This window comes from Neomonachus schauinslandi, chromosome 1 (assembly GCF_002201575.2).
Source record: "Neomonachus schauinslandi chromosome 1, ASM220157v2, whole genome shotgun sequence".
NCBI lineage: Eukaryota > Metazoa > Chordata > Mammalia > Carnivora > Phocidae > Neomonachus > Neomonachus schauinslandi.
Genome location: NC_058403.1, coordinates 119124122 through 119136889, shown reverse-complemented (window position 1 = coordinate 119136889; position 12768 = coordinate 119124122). Strand labels below are relative to the sequence as shown.

The 12768-nt window shown below is 45.4% G+C and overlaps 1 protein-coding gene across 1 annotated transcript in view; it reads left to right on the top strand.

Moving 5' to 3' along the window:
* Positions 1–12768, top strand: part of CLSTN2 (calsyntenin 2) — a 47206-nt gene that overhangs the window by 14708 nt on the left and 19730 nt on the right. The window lies entirely within an intron of this gene.

The following is a 12768-nucleotide window of genomic DNA, read 5'->3' as shown; positions in this document are numbered from 1 at the left end:
CTACCAGAAGGGAATGGTTCTATTTCAGCGGTTCCTGGATTGGTTGGTTGCTTTGTTGTCTATTTGCCAAAGGAACAGAAGCAGCATGCAAGAATATATTTCAAAAGTATTTGAAAGTAGAATGAAAAGGTTGGCCATGTTAAATATAAATTAGGAAGGAAGGTCAGCCCAGGTGGGCTGGAATTAGAAAGCAGATACGGAGGTCGCTGGGTCTCAGGCTGTGAAATTGAAGCACAGATTGGGCTTCGAGCAATCTCTGGCAAAGGGAAGGTGAGCAGATTCATGCAAAATAAAAACATTCACGGGATCCAAAAGAACCAAAGCTGCGTTCTGAGAAAAGCACCTCTTGAGGGGCAGGACTCGCATAGCTAAATGTCCACTGTGAGCGTCCTGCCCACCTCCCCACCCCATGGCAGGGATAGTTCTGGCCTCACCTGGACCTTAGGAGCTCCTGCCAGCAGGGAACCTCTGGGAACCCGAGCAAAGAGCTGGGTAAACATCATTGTAGCCCCTGCTCAATCCCAACGGACCCCAGTGAGAGCAGGCAGGTCACCTTCTGCCTCCTGAAGCACAGGACAGCCCCACGAGCCAACCCCCTCCCCCCAGCTGTGGGGGTTTCCTTTATAGGCCATTTCCCAAGGATGATGTGACCAGAGCAGAGGTTGCCTCTACCCCCCTGTCTTCTACCGGCCTCCTACCCTGGACCTGCCCACCTCTCCTGGACAGGGAGTCCCCCGTCCCACAGACAGCACCTTTATTTTCGATGCCAGTGGGGCTGGTGAGGCTCTGACATGGGGAGCCATGGAGGGGCTAGTGACCTGAGCACGTCATGCTTTTCTTTAAGCTGCGGTCACTTCAGACATGCCACGGACATCCACGTATTGGTTCTGGGCTGGGTTGGGGGGACACAAAGCTGAACGTCCCCAGCCTCTTATCTTCAGGGAAGTCAGTGGCCCACGCTGACCCTTGTAATCCCGTGTGGTAAGCAGCAATGAGGATGAGCACCTCTCCCAAGTGCCGGATGGGGCTCTCAAGGCTTTGTGGGTGTTAACTCATTCAAGCCCAGAACAACCCTCTGACAAAGTTACCACGAATATTCCTATTTTACACGTGAAGAATTGAGGACTTTAAGAGAAAGGAAACTTGTCTAAGATCCCAGAATTGGTAATGAGTGGAGCCAGAATTTGAACCCCAGGTGGTCCTGCTCCAGAGCTCCAGGACCTGAGGAGCAGCAGTGAAGGAAGGCTTCTTGGAGGAGGTGAGGTCTGGGCAGAATGTTACAGGATGGGGAAGAATCAACCAGGAGGAAGGCAGGGGAGGGGAGCTGGGTAGTCACTCTAGGCAGATCTGAGAGCATGAGTGATAGCAGAGGCCTGGGGAGCCCGCCATGTGCACTGGAACTCCAAGAAGGCCGATATTATAGTGCCCAAATTGCAGGAGGAAAGGCAGAAAGTGTGGTCAGAGAGCTAAGCACAGGCTGCATCATGGGGCCCTGTAAACTATGTTCAGGTGTTGACATGTTTCCTCCTGTCGGCAACAGGGAGCCACTGAAGGAGCATGATCTGGGCAGGAGCATGGTTTAGGATGCTCCACTTGGAGACAGTCGGAGGGGGAAGGTGGGAGAAGTGCACAGACAAAGCAAGGCAAGAATGGCTTTCCAGAACATTAAATACGCACAGGTGCACTCAATAGTTAATCCCCTGTCATTGAAGGAAAGCGGTCTACTTCATGGCACATTTCAGATCGGCACCCTCACACGCAGAGCCTGGGGTTTGATCCTTGACCAGCTGTTTGAGTTGTTTCCTTAGCATTTTGTCAGCCCAGTGAGGCCGAAATCTGTCCTCCACCCCTCCCCTCTCTGATTCGGGGTTTGCTCCCTGCCCCTGAGGGGATCTGCTCTGCTCTGGAGCACCCCATGAGACCACAGTTTCAGGATTCAAGCACTACAGGACAAATAAAGCTAAGATACTAGACCGAAAAGCCACACGTTCTTAGAATGATAAATTAAGAGGCATACTACCTCTACAGAGCAGTCAGAGCCTATGAAAAGAGGGGGTTGTGAACTCAGTGGCACACACAGCCATGGGGGGTGCCGAGGGTCTTCGACTTTTCCAGATGCCACCTGTTGATAACCACTCACCGCAGAGGATCCTTTTCCATCCTTAGGGCCCAGCTGGCAAGAACTAGAGCACTGCAGGGGAAATTAATGATGACACACAATTCATGGTGTCCCCCCTGGGGGCTATTCTAAGTTCATTATTCCCTACTCCTCACAACAGATTAAATGGTATGGCCCCATTTCAGAAATAAGGAGACTGGTGCTCAGGGACTTGCCCAAAATAAGTCCGCGCTCCTTCCTCCACACCAGCAACTCAGATTTGAAGGCATTCTTGAAAATGATTCAGACTTTCTTGCTTGTTGCCCCTCCTCCATTTATCTCTCATTTCATTTCTGAATAATGACTATTTGTCTCTTTCCTGGTTTCTGGCCTCCTCCCTCCTCCATGGTTAGTCAAAGGAAAGTGAGGGCCTCCTGTGATTAACAATACTTCCCGTCTGCTCACAGGCCCCAGTGTAGGTTCCTCTTTTCACTTGTTTTCCCCTGGATCATGCCTATTCCTGAATATGTCCCGCATGTCTGGAGTCAGTGAACGGTTGGGGCGGTTACTGTCTCGTACCCATACAAGACACTGGAATAGCCACCTCCCTGAAGACTCCCCTGTGCTGATTTTCGTAGCATCATGCCTGCCAATTTGTCACGCCCGGTGTGGGGGAGTGGGAAAGAGCAAGACCTTTGGGACAAGGCACCCCTCGGTTCAAACCATAATAGTACAAATACTTGCTGGGTGACCTTGGGCAAAGTAATTTAATCCTTTAAGCCCCAATTCCCTCATGTATTAAAGTATATTTTGTTGTGATGTTGTGGGAATTGGATTTTATGTATATTTTATATAAAAGCTATATAGAGATATAGAAAAGATATGTATGTATATAAATGAGCTGACGGATACAGATACAGATATATAGATACAGATCTCCCTTAGTAAACCCAATAAGTAGGTTCTCAGCAAATCACAGTTCCCTTCTCCAGCTGGGCTGGCCTTGCCCTTGGCGTTGCCACTGTGCCAGCTTCTTTTGGAAGCTAAGCCTGGGTGACCGTTACGGCAGAGGAGCCTCGAGTGTGGCAGGTCTTCATCTGGCCCAACCCAGAGGGGCTGGCAGGTGGCCCAGTGAACGGCACGGTGCCTGGAGTGCCACAGCCAGCTTCCCCTTGAGGAATAGGCTTGGGCTTTGGACAAGGATCTCACTGATGTCCCAGCCTGCCAGGTGCCTGGTGACACCGGCTGACCCTCTGGGAGAACTGACTGCTCCCAAAGGCCATCTGTCTAGCAGCTTATTGGCTCAAAGAAAGGAATCCCCATGGCCACAGCACAGCTTTCCAAAAGAGAATGAGTGCGTCACCCTTTGCTGGGCCCCCAGGAAGCCAACCCCTGTCCCTGTGATAATGCTAATGCCATTCTGTGTTCTATACAGAGACCTACCCTCAGTCATGCCACAGGGCTGGGAACACTGCAATTAAAAAAAAAACCAACCTACTTTGGTGGAAGGTCTTATTGATCCTGCAAGGACTATATGGATGGTTCGGCCTAGGACCCACCTTCATGCCCTGTGGCACTCCTCAGGGTGCTCAGGCGGCCAGACTAGGGTTTTAACTGGAGATCCAACACGGAGCCTATCCATCCTCTTGTCTGCTGGCTGCAGTGGGAACACGCCCTCTGCTGATTGCCACGGGATGCTGCTCATTCAACCTTCTGGAAGAACTGTTTGAAATTTTTTTTAAGTTTATTTAAGTAATCTCTACACCCGGGGCGCCTGGCTGGCTCAGTCGGTTAAGCGTCTGCCTTCGGCTCAGGTCATGATCCCAGGGCCCTGGGATCGAGCCCCGCGTCGGGCTCCCTGCTCGGCGGGAAGCCTGCTTCTCCCTCTGCCTGCCACTCTGCCTCATGCTCGCTCTGTCAAATAAATAAATCCTTAAAAAAAAAAAAAAGTCCTCTCTATACCCAACAGGGGACTCAAACTCACAACCCCCAGATCAAGAGTCACATGCTCTATCTACTGAGCCAGCCAGGCGCCCCACAATTCTCCTGTTCAGCCCTTATGCGAAGTTTGGATCAGCCTCCTCCACAGGGCTTATTTTGTCTCCTGTTTCTCATGTGCTAGACCCTGTGGGGACCCTGTGGAAAAGTCAGTAGACCCTGGCCTCAAGGTGCTCACAGTTGCCTGGAGGAGGCAGGCAGGCAGACAGCCAGCCACAGCACCATGACTCTGCTATAGCAGGGATGCTGCAGGGTGGGGTTGGGGGGACGTAGGGAGGCAGAAGAACATGTGGGAACGTAAGTGGTATTTTAGAAGAATGAACTTGAATCTGCTCAAATCTGAAATGGATGATTTGTGCAACACTCAAAACAGGGCAGCTCTATGGCTGAGCACACTCCGCTAGTGAGTCCTCCACAGCAAGGGAGAAGCCACCTCAGGATGACTGGGGCATCACCTGCACATGTAACCGGGGACTCCCAAACCCAACACAGGCACTGGTGCTTGTGACCAGACCTCCCAGACCAGAGACACCCTGCTCAGGGCATGGAGGGCAGAAGGGACTGGATCACAGGGGAAGAGCAGCAGCGAAGGCAGCAGTACCTGTTGGGCAAAGACTCCGTGCAGAAATAACTACAGTGTTCAGAATTCTAAGAAAAGCTGTCTCGGACTGAACACTTTAAGCACTAGATTCATTATACACATTATCTCATTTAAGCCCCTGGACAGGTAGATACTGCTATCCCCATTATTTTATTTTCTTTTAAAGATTTTTTTTATTATGTTAATCACCGTACATTACATCATTAGTTTTTGATGTAGTGTTCCATGATTCATTGTTTGCGTATAATACCCAATGCTCCATTCAATATGTGCCCTCTTTAATACCCATCACCAGGCTAACCCATCCCCCCACCCCCTCCCCTCTAGAACCCTCAGTTTGTTTCTCAGAGTCCATAGTCTCTCATGGTTCGTCTCCCCCTCCGATTACCCCCGCTTCATTCTTCCCCTCCTGCTATCTTCTTCTTTTTTTTCTTTTAACATATATTATTTGCTTCAGAGGTACAGATGTGTGATTCAACAGTCTTGCACACTTCACAGAGCTCACCATAGCACATAACCTCCCCAGTGTCTATCACCCAGCCACCCCATCCCTCCCACCCCCCACCACTCCAGCAACACTCAGTTTGTTTCCTGAGATTAAGAATTCCTCGTATCAGTGAGGTCATATGATACATGTCTTTCTCTGATTGACTTATTTCGCTCAGTATAATATCCTCCAGTTCCAACCACATCGTGGGAAATGGCAAGATTTCATTCTTTTTCATGGCTGCATAATATTCCATTGTATGTATGTATATATATACACCACATCTTCTTTATCCATTCATCTCTTGATGGACATCTTGGCTCTTTCCACAGTTTGGCTATTGTGGACATTGCTGCTATAAACATCTGGGTGCACGTACCCCTTCGGATCCCTACATTTATATCTCTGGGGTAAATACCCAGTAGTGCAATTGCTGGATCATATGGTAGCTCTATTTTCAACTTTTTGAAGAACCTCCATACTGTTTTCCAGAGTGGCTGCACCAGCTTTCATTCCCACCAACAGTGTAGGAGGGTTCCCCTTTGTCCCCATCCCCGCCAACATCTGTCATTTCCTGACTTGTTAATTTTAGCCATTCTGACTGGTGTAAGGTGGTATCTCATTGTGGTTTTGATTTGTATTTCCCTGATGCCGAGTGATGAACATTTTTTCATGTATCTGTTGGCCATTTGGATGTGTTCTTTGGAGAAATATCTGTTCATGTCTTCTGCCCATTTCTTGATTGGATTATTTGTTCTTTGGGTGTTGAGTTTGATAAGTTCTTTATAGATTTGGATACTAGCCCTTTATCTGATATGTCATTTGCAAATATCTTCTCCCTCTCTGTCAGTTGTCTTTTGGTTTTGTCGATTGTTTCCTCTGATGTGCAAAAAGTTTTTAATCTTGATGAAGTCCCAAGAGTTCATTTTTGCCCTTGCTTCCCTTGCCTTTGGAGACCTATCTAGCAAGAAGTTGCTGCCTGTGTTCTCCTCTAGGATTTTGATGGATTTATATCTCACATTAGGTCTTTCATCCATTTTGAGTCTATTTTTGTGTGTGGTGTAAGGAAATGGTCCAGTTTCATTCTTCTGCATGTGGCTGTCCAATTTTCCCAACACTATTTGTTGAAGAGACTGTCTTTTTTCCACTGGATATTCTTTCCTGCTTCGTCAAAGATTAGTTGACCATAGAGTTGAGGGTCCATTTCTGGGCTCTCTATTCTGTTCCATTGATCTATGTGACTGTTTTTGTGCCAGTACCATACTGTCTTGATGATGACAGCTTTGTAATAGAGCTTGAAGTCCGGAATTGTGATGCCGCCAGCTTTGCTTTTCTTTTTCAACATTCCTCTGGCTATGCGGGGTCTTTTCTGGTTCCATACAAATTTTAGGATTATTTGTTACATTTCTTTGAAAAAAGTGGATGGTATTTTGATGGGGTTTGCACTGAATGTGTAGATTGCTCTAGGTAGCATTGACACCTTCACAATATTTGTTCTTCCAATCCATGAGCATGGAACGTTTTTCCATTTCCTTGTGTCTTCCTCAATTACTTTCATGAATATTTCATAGTTTTCTGAGTATAGATCCTTTGCCTCTTTGGTTAGATTTATTCCTAGGTATCTTATAGTTTTGGGTGCAATTGTAAATGGGATCGACTCCTTAATTTCTCTTTCTTCTGTCTTGTTGGTGTATAAGAATGCCACTGATTTCTGTGCATTGATTTTATATCCTGCCACTTTACTGAATTCCTGCATGAGTTCTAGCAGTTTTGGGGCGGAGTCTTTTGGGTTTTCCACATAAAGTATCATATCATCTGCAAAGAGTGAGAGTTTGACTTCTTCTTTGCCAATTTAGATGCCTTTGATTTCTTTTTGTTGTCTGCTTGCTGTGGCTAGGACTTCTAGTACTATGTTGAATAGCAGTGGTGATATTGGACATCCCGCCATGTTCCTGACCTTAGGGGGAAAGCTCTCAGTTTTTCCCCATTGAGAATGATATTCACTTTGGGTTTTTCATAGATGGCTTTTATGATATTGAGGTATGTACCCTCTATCCCTATACTCTGAAGAGTTTTGATCAAGAAAGGATGCTGTACTTCATCAAATGCTTTTCTGCATCTATTGGAAGGATCATATGGTTCTTGTTCTTTTATTAATGTATCATGTTGATTAATTTGCGGATGTTGAACCAATCTTGCAGCCCAGGGATAAATCCCACTTGGTCATGGTGAATAATCATTTTAATGTACTGTTGAATCCTATTGGCTAGTATTTTGGTGAGAATTTTTGCATCCATGTTCATCAAGGATATTGGTCTGTAATTCCCCTTTTTGATGGGGTCTTTGTCTGGTTTGGGGATCAAGGTAATGGTGGCCTCATAAAACGAGTTTGGAACTTTTCCTTCCATTTCTATTTTTTGGAACAGTTTCAGAAGAATAGGTATTAATTCTTCTTTAAATGTTTGGTAGAATTCCCCTGGGAAGCCATCTGGCCCTTGGCTTCTGTTGGGAGATTTTTTATGACTGCTTCAATTTCCTTAGTGGTTATAGTTTCTATTTCTTCCTGGTTCAGTTTTGGTAGTTGATACATCTCTAGGAATGCATCCATTTCTTCCAGATTATCTAATTTGCTGGCATACAGTTGCTCATAATATGTTTGTATAATTGCTTGTATTTCTTTGGTGTTGGTTGTGATCTCTTTTTTATTCATGATTTTGTTGATTTGGGTCATTTCTTTTTTCTTTTTGATAAGTCTGGCCAGGGGTTTATCAATCTTGTTAATTCTTTCAAAGAATCAACTCCTTGTTTTGTTGATCTGTTCTACTGTTCTTTTGGTTTCTATTTCATTGATTTCTGCTCTGGTCTTTATTATTTCTCTTCTCCTGCTGGGTTTAGACTTTATTTGCTGTTCTCTCTCCAGCTCCTTTAGGTGTAGGGTTAGGTTGTGTATTTGAGACCTTTCTTGTTTCTTGAGAAAGGCTTGGATTGCTATATACTTTCCTCTTAGGACTGCCTTTGCTGCATCCCAAAGATTTTGAATAGTTGTGTTTTCATTTTCATTGGTTTCCATGAACTTTTTAAATTCTTCTTTAATTTCCTGGTTGACCCATTCATTCTTTAGTAGGATGCTCTTTAGCCTCCATGTATTTGAGTTCTTTCCGACTTTCCTCTTGTGATTGAGTTCTAGTTTCAAAGCATTGTGGTCTGAAAATAGGCAGGGAATGATCCCAATCTTTTGGTACCGGTTGAGACCTGATTTGTGACCTAGGATGTGATCGATTCTGGAGAGTGTTCCATGGGCACTAGAGAAGAATGTGTATTCTGTTGCTTTGGGATGGAATGTTCTGAATATGACTGTGAAGTCCATTTGGTCCAGTGTGTCATTTAAAACCTTTATTTCCTTGTCGATCTTTTGCTTCGATGATCTGTCCATTTCAGTGAGGGAGGTGTTAAAGTCCCCTACTATTATTGTATTGTTATCAATGTGTTTCTTTGCTTTTGTTATTAATTGCCTTATATAATTGGCTGCTCCCATGTTAGAGGCATAGATATTTACAACTGTTAGATCTTCTTGTTGGATAGACCCTTTAAGTAGGATATAGTGTCCTTCCTCATCTCTTATTACAGTCTTTGGTTTAAAATCCAATTTGTCTGATATAAGAATTGCCACCCCAGCTTTCTTTTGGTGTCCATTGGCATGGTAAATGGTTTTCCACCCCTTCACTGTCAATCTGGGGGTGTCTTTGGGTCTAAAATGAGTCTCTTGCAGACAGCATATCGATGGGTCTTGTTTTTTAATCCAATCTGATAGCCTGTGTCTTTTGATTGGGGCATTTAGCCCATTTACATTCAGGGTAACTATTGAAAGATAGGAATTTAGTGCCATTGTATTGCCTGTAAGGTGACTGTTACTGTATATTGTCTGTGTTCCTTTCTGGTCTATGTTGCTTTTAGGCTCTCTCTTTGCTTAGAGGACCCCTTTCAAGATTTCTTGTAGGGCTGGTTTCGTGTTTGCAAATTCCTTTAGTTTTTGTTTGTCCTGGAAGCTTTTTCTCTCTCCTTCTATTTTCAATGTCAGCCTAGCTAGATATAGTATTCTTGGCTGCATATTTTTCTCATTTAGTGCTCTAAATAGATCATGCCAGTCCTTTCTGGCCTGCCAGGTCTCTGTGGATAGGTCTGTTGCCAATCTAATGTTTCTACCATTGTAGGTTACATATCTCTTCTCCCGAGCTGCTTTCAGGATTTTCTCTTTGTCTCTGAGACTCATAAGTTTTCCTATTAGATGTTGGGGTGTTGACCTATTTTTATTGATTTTGAGAGGGGTTCTCTGTGCCTCCTGGATTTTGATGCCTGTTTCCTTCCCCAAATTAGGGAAGTTCTCTGCTATAATTTGCTCCAATATACCTTCTGCCCCTCTCTCTCTTCTTCTGGGATCCCAATTATTCTAATATTGTTTCGTCTTATGGTATCGCTTATCTCTCGAATTCTGCCCTCGTGATCCAGTAGTTGTTTATCTCTTTTTCTCAGCTTCTTTATTTTCCATCATTTGGTCTTCTATATCGCTAATTCTCTCTTCTGCCTCATTTATCCTAGCAGTTAGAGCCCCCATTTTTTATTGCACCTCATTAATAGCTTTTTTGATTTCACCTTGGTTAGATTTTAGTTCTTTTATTTCTCCAGAAAGGGTTTCTCTAATAACTTCCATGCTTTTTTCAAGCCCAGCTAGTATCTTTAAAATCATCATTCTGAACTCTCCAACATCGTACTAATGTCCGTATTGATTAGGTCCCTGGCAGTCGGTATTGCCTCTTGTTCTTTTAGTTGAGGTGATTTTTTCTTTCTTGTCATTTTGTCCAGAGGAGAACAGATGAATGAGAGAACAAAATGCTAACAGGGTAACAACGTCCCCAGAAATTATACTCTAAATAAATCAGAAAAGACCTGAAACCGGGGGAAAAGAAAGGGAAAGAGAGAAAAAAGAAAAAGATAAAAACAAACAACAGAACAAAACAAAAAAACAGAATATGATCAGGCTGGTGCATAGATCAGTGCCACACACTAGATTTTGGGTGTATTTTGGTCTGTTAGAACAAAGTGCCTCCCAAAATTTTAAAGAAAGAAAAACTTATATATGTACAAAAATAATGTATGATGAAGGGCTGGAATATGACTGTAAAGATGAAAATTATAAAAAATTTTATAAAAGGAATTGATAAGTTGTTTGAAAAAAGAAAGAGGATTTTTAAAAAAAGGGAGAGAATGTGATCAGGCAGGAGACTAAAACAAAGCCATACACTAGCGATTTAGGGTATATTTTGATCTGTTAGAAGAAACTGTATCTCAAAATTTTAGACCAACTTATATATATGTCAAAAATAAGGGTAACTATTATGAAGGGATAGAATATGACTCTAAAAATGAAAAATAAAAATGTGTTTTTAAAAAGGGATTGATAAGATGTTGGTTGAAAAAGGGAAAAAGAAAAATTAAAAAAAAAAAAAGGGGGCGCCTGGGTGGCTCAGTTGGTTAAGTGACTGCCTTCAGCTCAGGTCATGATCCTGGAGTCCCGGGATCAAGTCCCACATTGGGCTCCCTGCTCAGCGGGGAGTCTGCTTCTCCCTCTGACCCTCCCCCTGCTCATGCTCTATCTCATTCTCTCTCTCAAAAAAAAAATCTTAAAAAAAAAAAAATTAACTTTGAAAATAGAATCATGTTTAAAAAGCCATGAATTCTATGTGCAGTATTCCCTTAGCGCTGGAGTTCTGCCGTTCTCATTGATTGGTAAACTTGGTCCTGGCTGGCTGTTCTTGCTGATCTTCTGGGGGAGGGGCCTGTTGCTGTGGTTCCCAAATGTCTTTGCCAGAGGCGGAATTGCCCCGCCCTTGCCCAGTCCGGGCTAAGTAATCTGCTCAGGTTTGCTCTTGGGAGCTTTTGTTCCCTGCAAGCTTTCTGCACTGCTTTGGAGGCCGAGAGTGAAAATGGCAGCCTCCCAATCTCCGCCCCGGAGGAGCCGAAAACTCGGGGCCCCACTCCTCAGTGAGCCCCCAGAGAAAAGCAGTCAGTCACTCCCATCTCCCCGGTCTCCAGCCGCACTCTGTGCTCACCCGGCCTGTGACCAAGCGTTTCTATCTCTGGCACCCAACCCCGTGTGGAGTCTCCAAACCCAGCAGATCCCTGCGGTGCCCTACTGCGCCTCTCCCAGGGGAGGAAGGGGAGTCTCCCCAGATCTGCCGCTTGTTGGGTCCCTGCTGGAGGAGCAGTGGCCCGACTGTGCCGCGGATCACGGTTTATGTCAACCCCGAGCTGAGAGCCCACTCCTTGGCTCCGTCTCTGCAGCCGGCTTTCCCGCTCCGATCCCTGGGAGCTCTGCTGCACTCAGGCACCCCCAGTCTTCCTATGACCCCGAGGGTCCTGAGACCACACTGTCCCGTGAGGGTTCCACCCCCCGCTTAGCCACCGGAGGGACGTCCCTCAGCAGAGCCGACTTCTAAAAGTTCCGATTTTGTGCTCCGTGGTTCTATCACTTGCCAGAAGCGGCCAACGGAGACCCCTCCCCCACCGTCTATCCTCCCGAATATCGCCTCGGATTCACTTCTCCGCATGTCTTACCTTCCAGAAAGTGGTCGCTTTTCTGATGAGAGAGTTGTTGCTCTTCTTTTCTTCGATCTCCTGTTGAGTTTGTAGGTGTTCAGAATGGTTTGATCCCTATCCAGCTGAATTCCTGAGACCAGATGAAATCCAGGTCTCCTACTCCTCTGCCATCTTGCTCCGCCCCCACCCTATCCCCATTATTTTAAATGAGGAAATGAAGTCCAGAAAGGCAAAGTAAATCATCCGAAGTTGTATTCTGTAGTCTGTACTGGAACTGGGGTACTGCAATCCACACAGCCCATGATCTTTCAAAGATGCCACATAGCCTTGGGTGAGAATCCTGCCTGGGAAAGGCTCAATTTTTCCACGTGGGCTAAAATACTGCATTAACAAATGACTCCAAAATCCCTATGCTTTAATGCTTAAAAGTTTGTCATTCTCCCACATCAAGCCCAGGAGATAGAGTGGGGTTTCTGCCGAGAACACCCCAGCCACCAAAGTGGAGGAAGAAGAAGCCTGGAGTTGCCTGCAGGGCTCTTCACGGCCTTGGCCCAGGAGCTCCGCCTCACTTCCTCTCACACCTCATTGGCCAGATGCAGTCATGTGGCCCGCCCACACACGGCAGATGGCTGAGGCCAAGTGTAGCCTCCAGGATGCTGAGCATGCAAAGGAGAGCTGAGCTTAGTGAGTGCTGATAATAACTCCCATAGAGCCTTAGCTGAAAAGACAGTGAATGAAAAAGTCTTTTTGGGGAGTAACCCAGAGATGATACTGAGTAAAATGTGGGCCAAGGGGGAACATTTACTCGTTCATCTAATGGGATTGCAGGGTACTAGGGCTAGGTTCTGGGATTCAGGGATAAGAGTTGGAGCCCCTGTCCTCTGTGAGCTCATGGTCACTGTATGTAATCATTGTACTACCATTTCATGCACTATAGGAGCCCAGTGGGGACCTAAATGAGGGAAGCTGGGGTGGTCTCAAGGAGGAGGT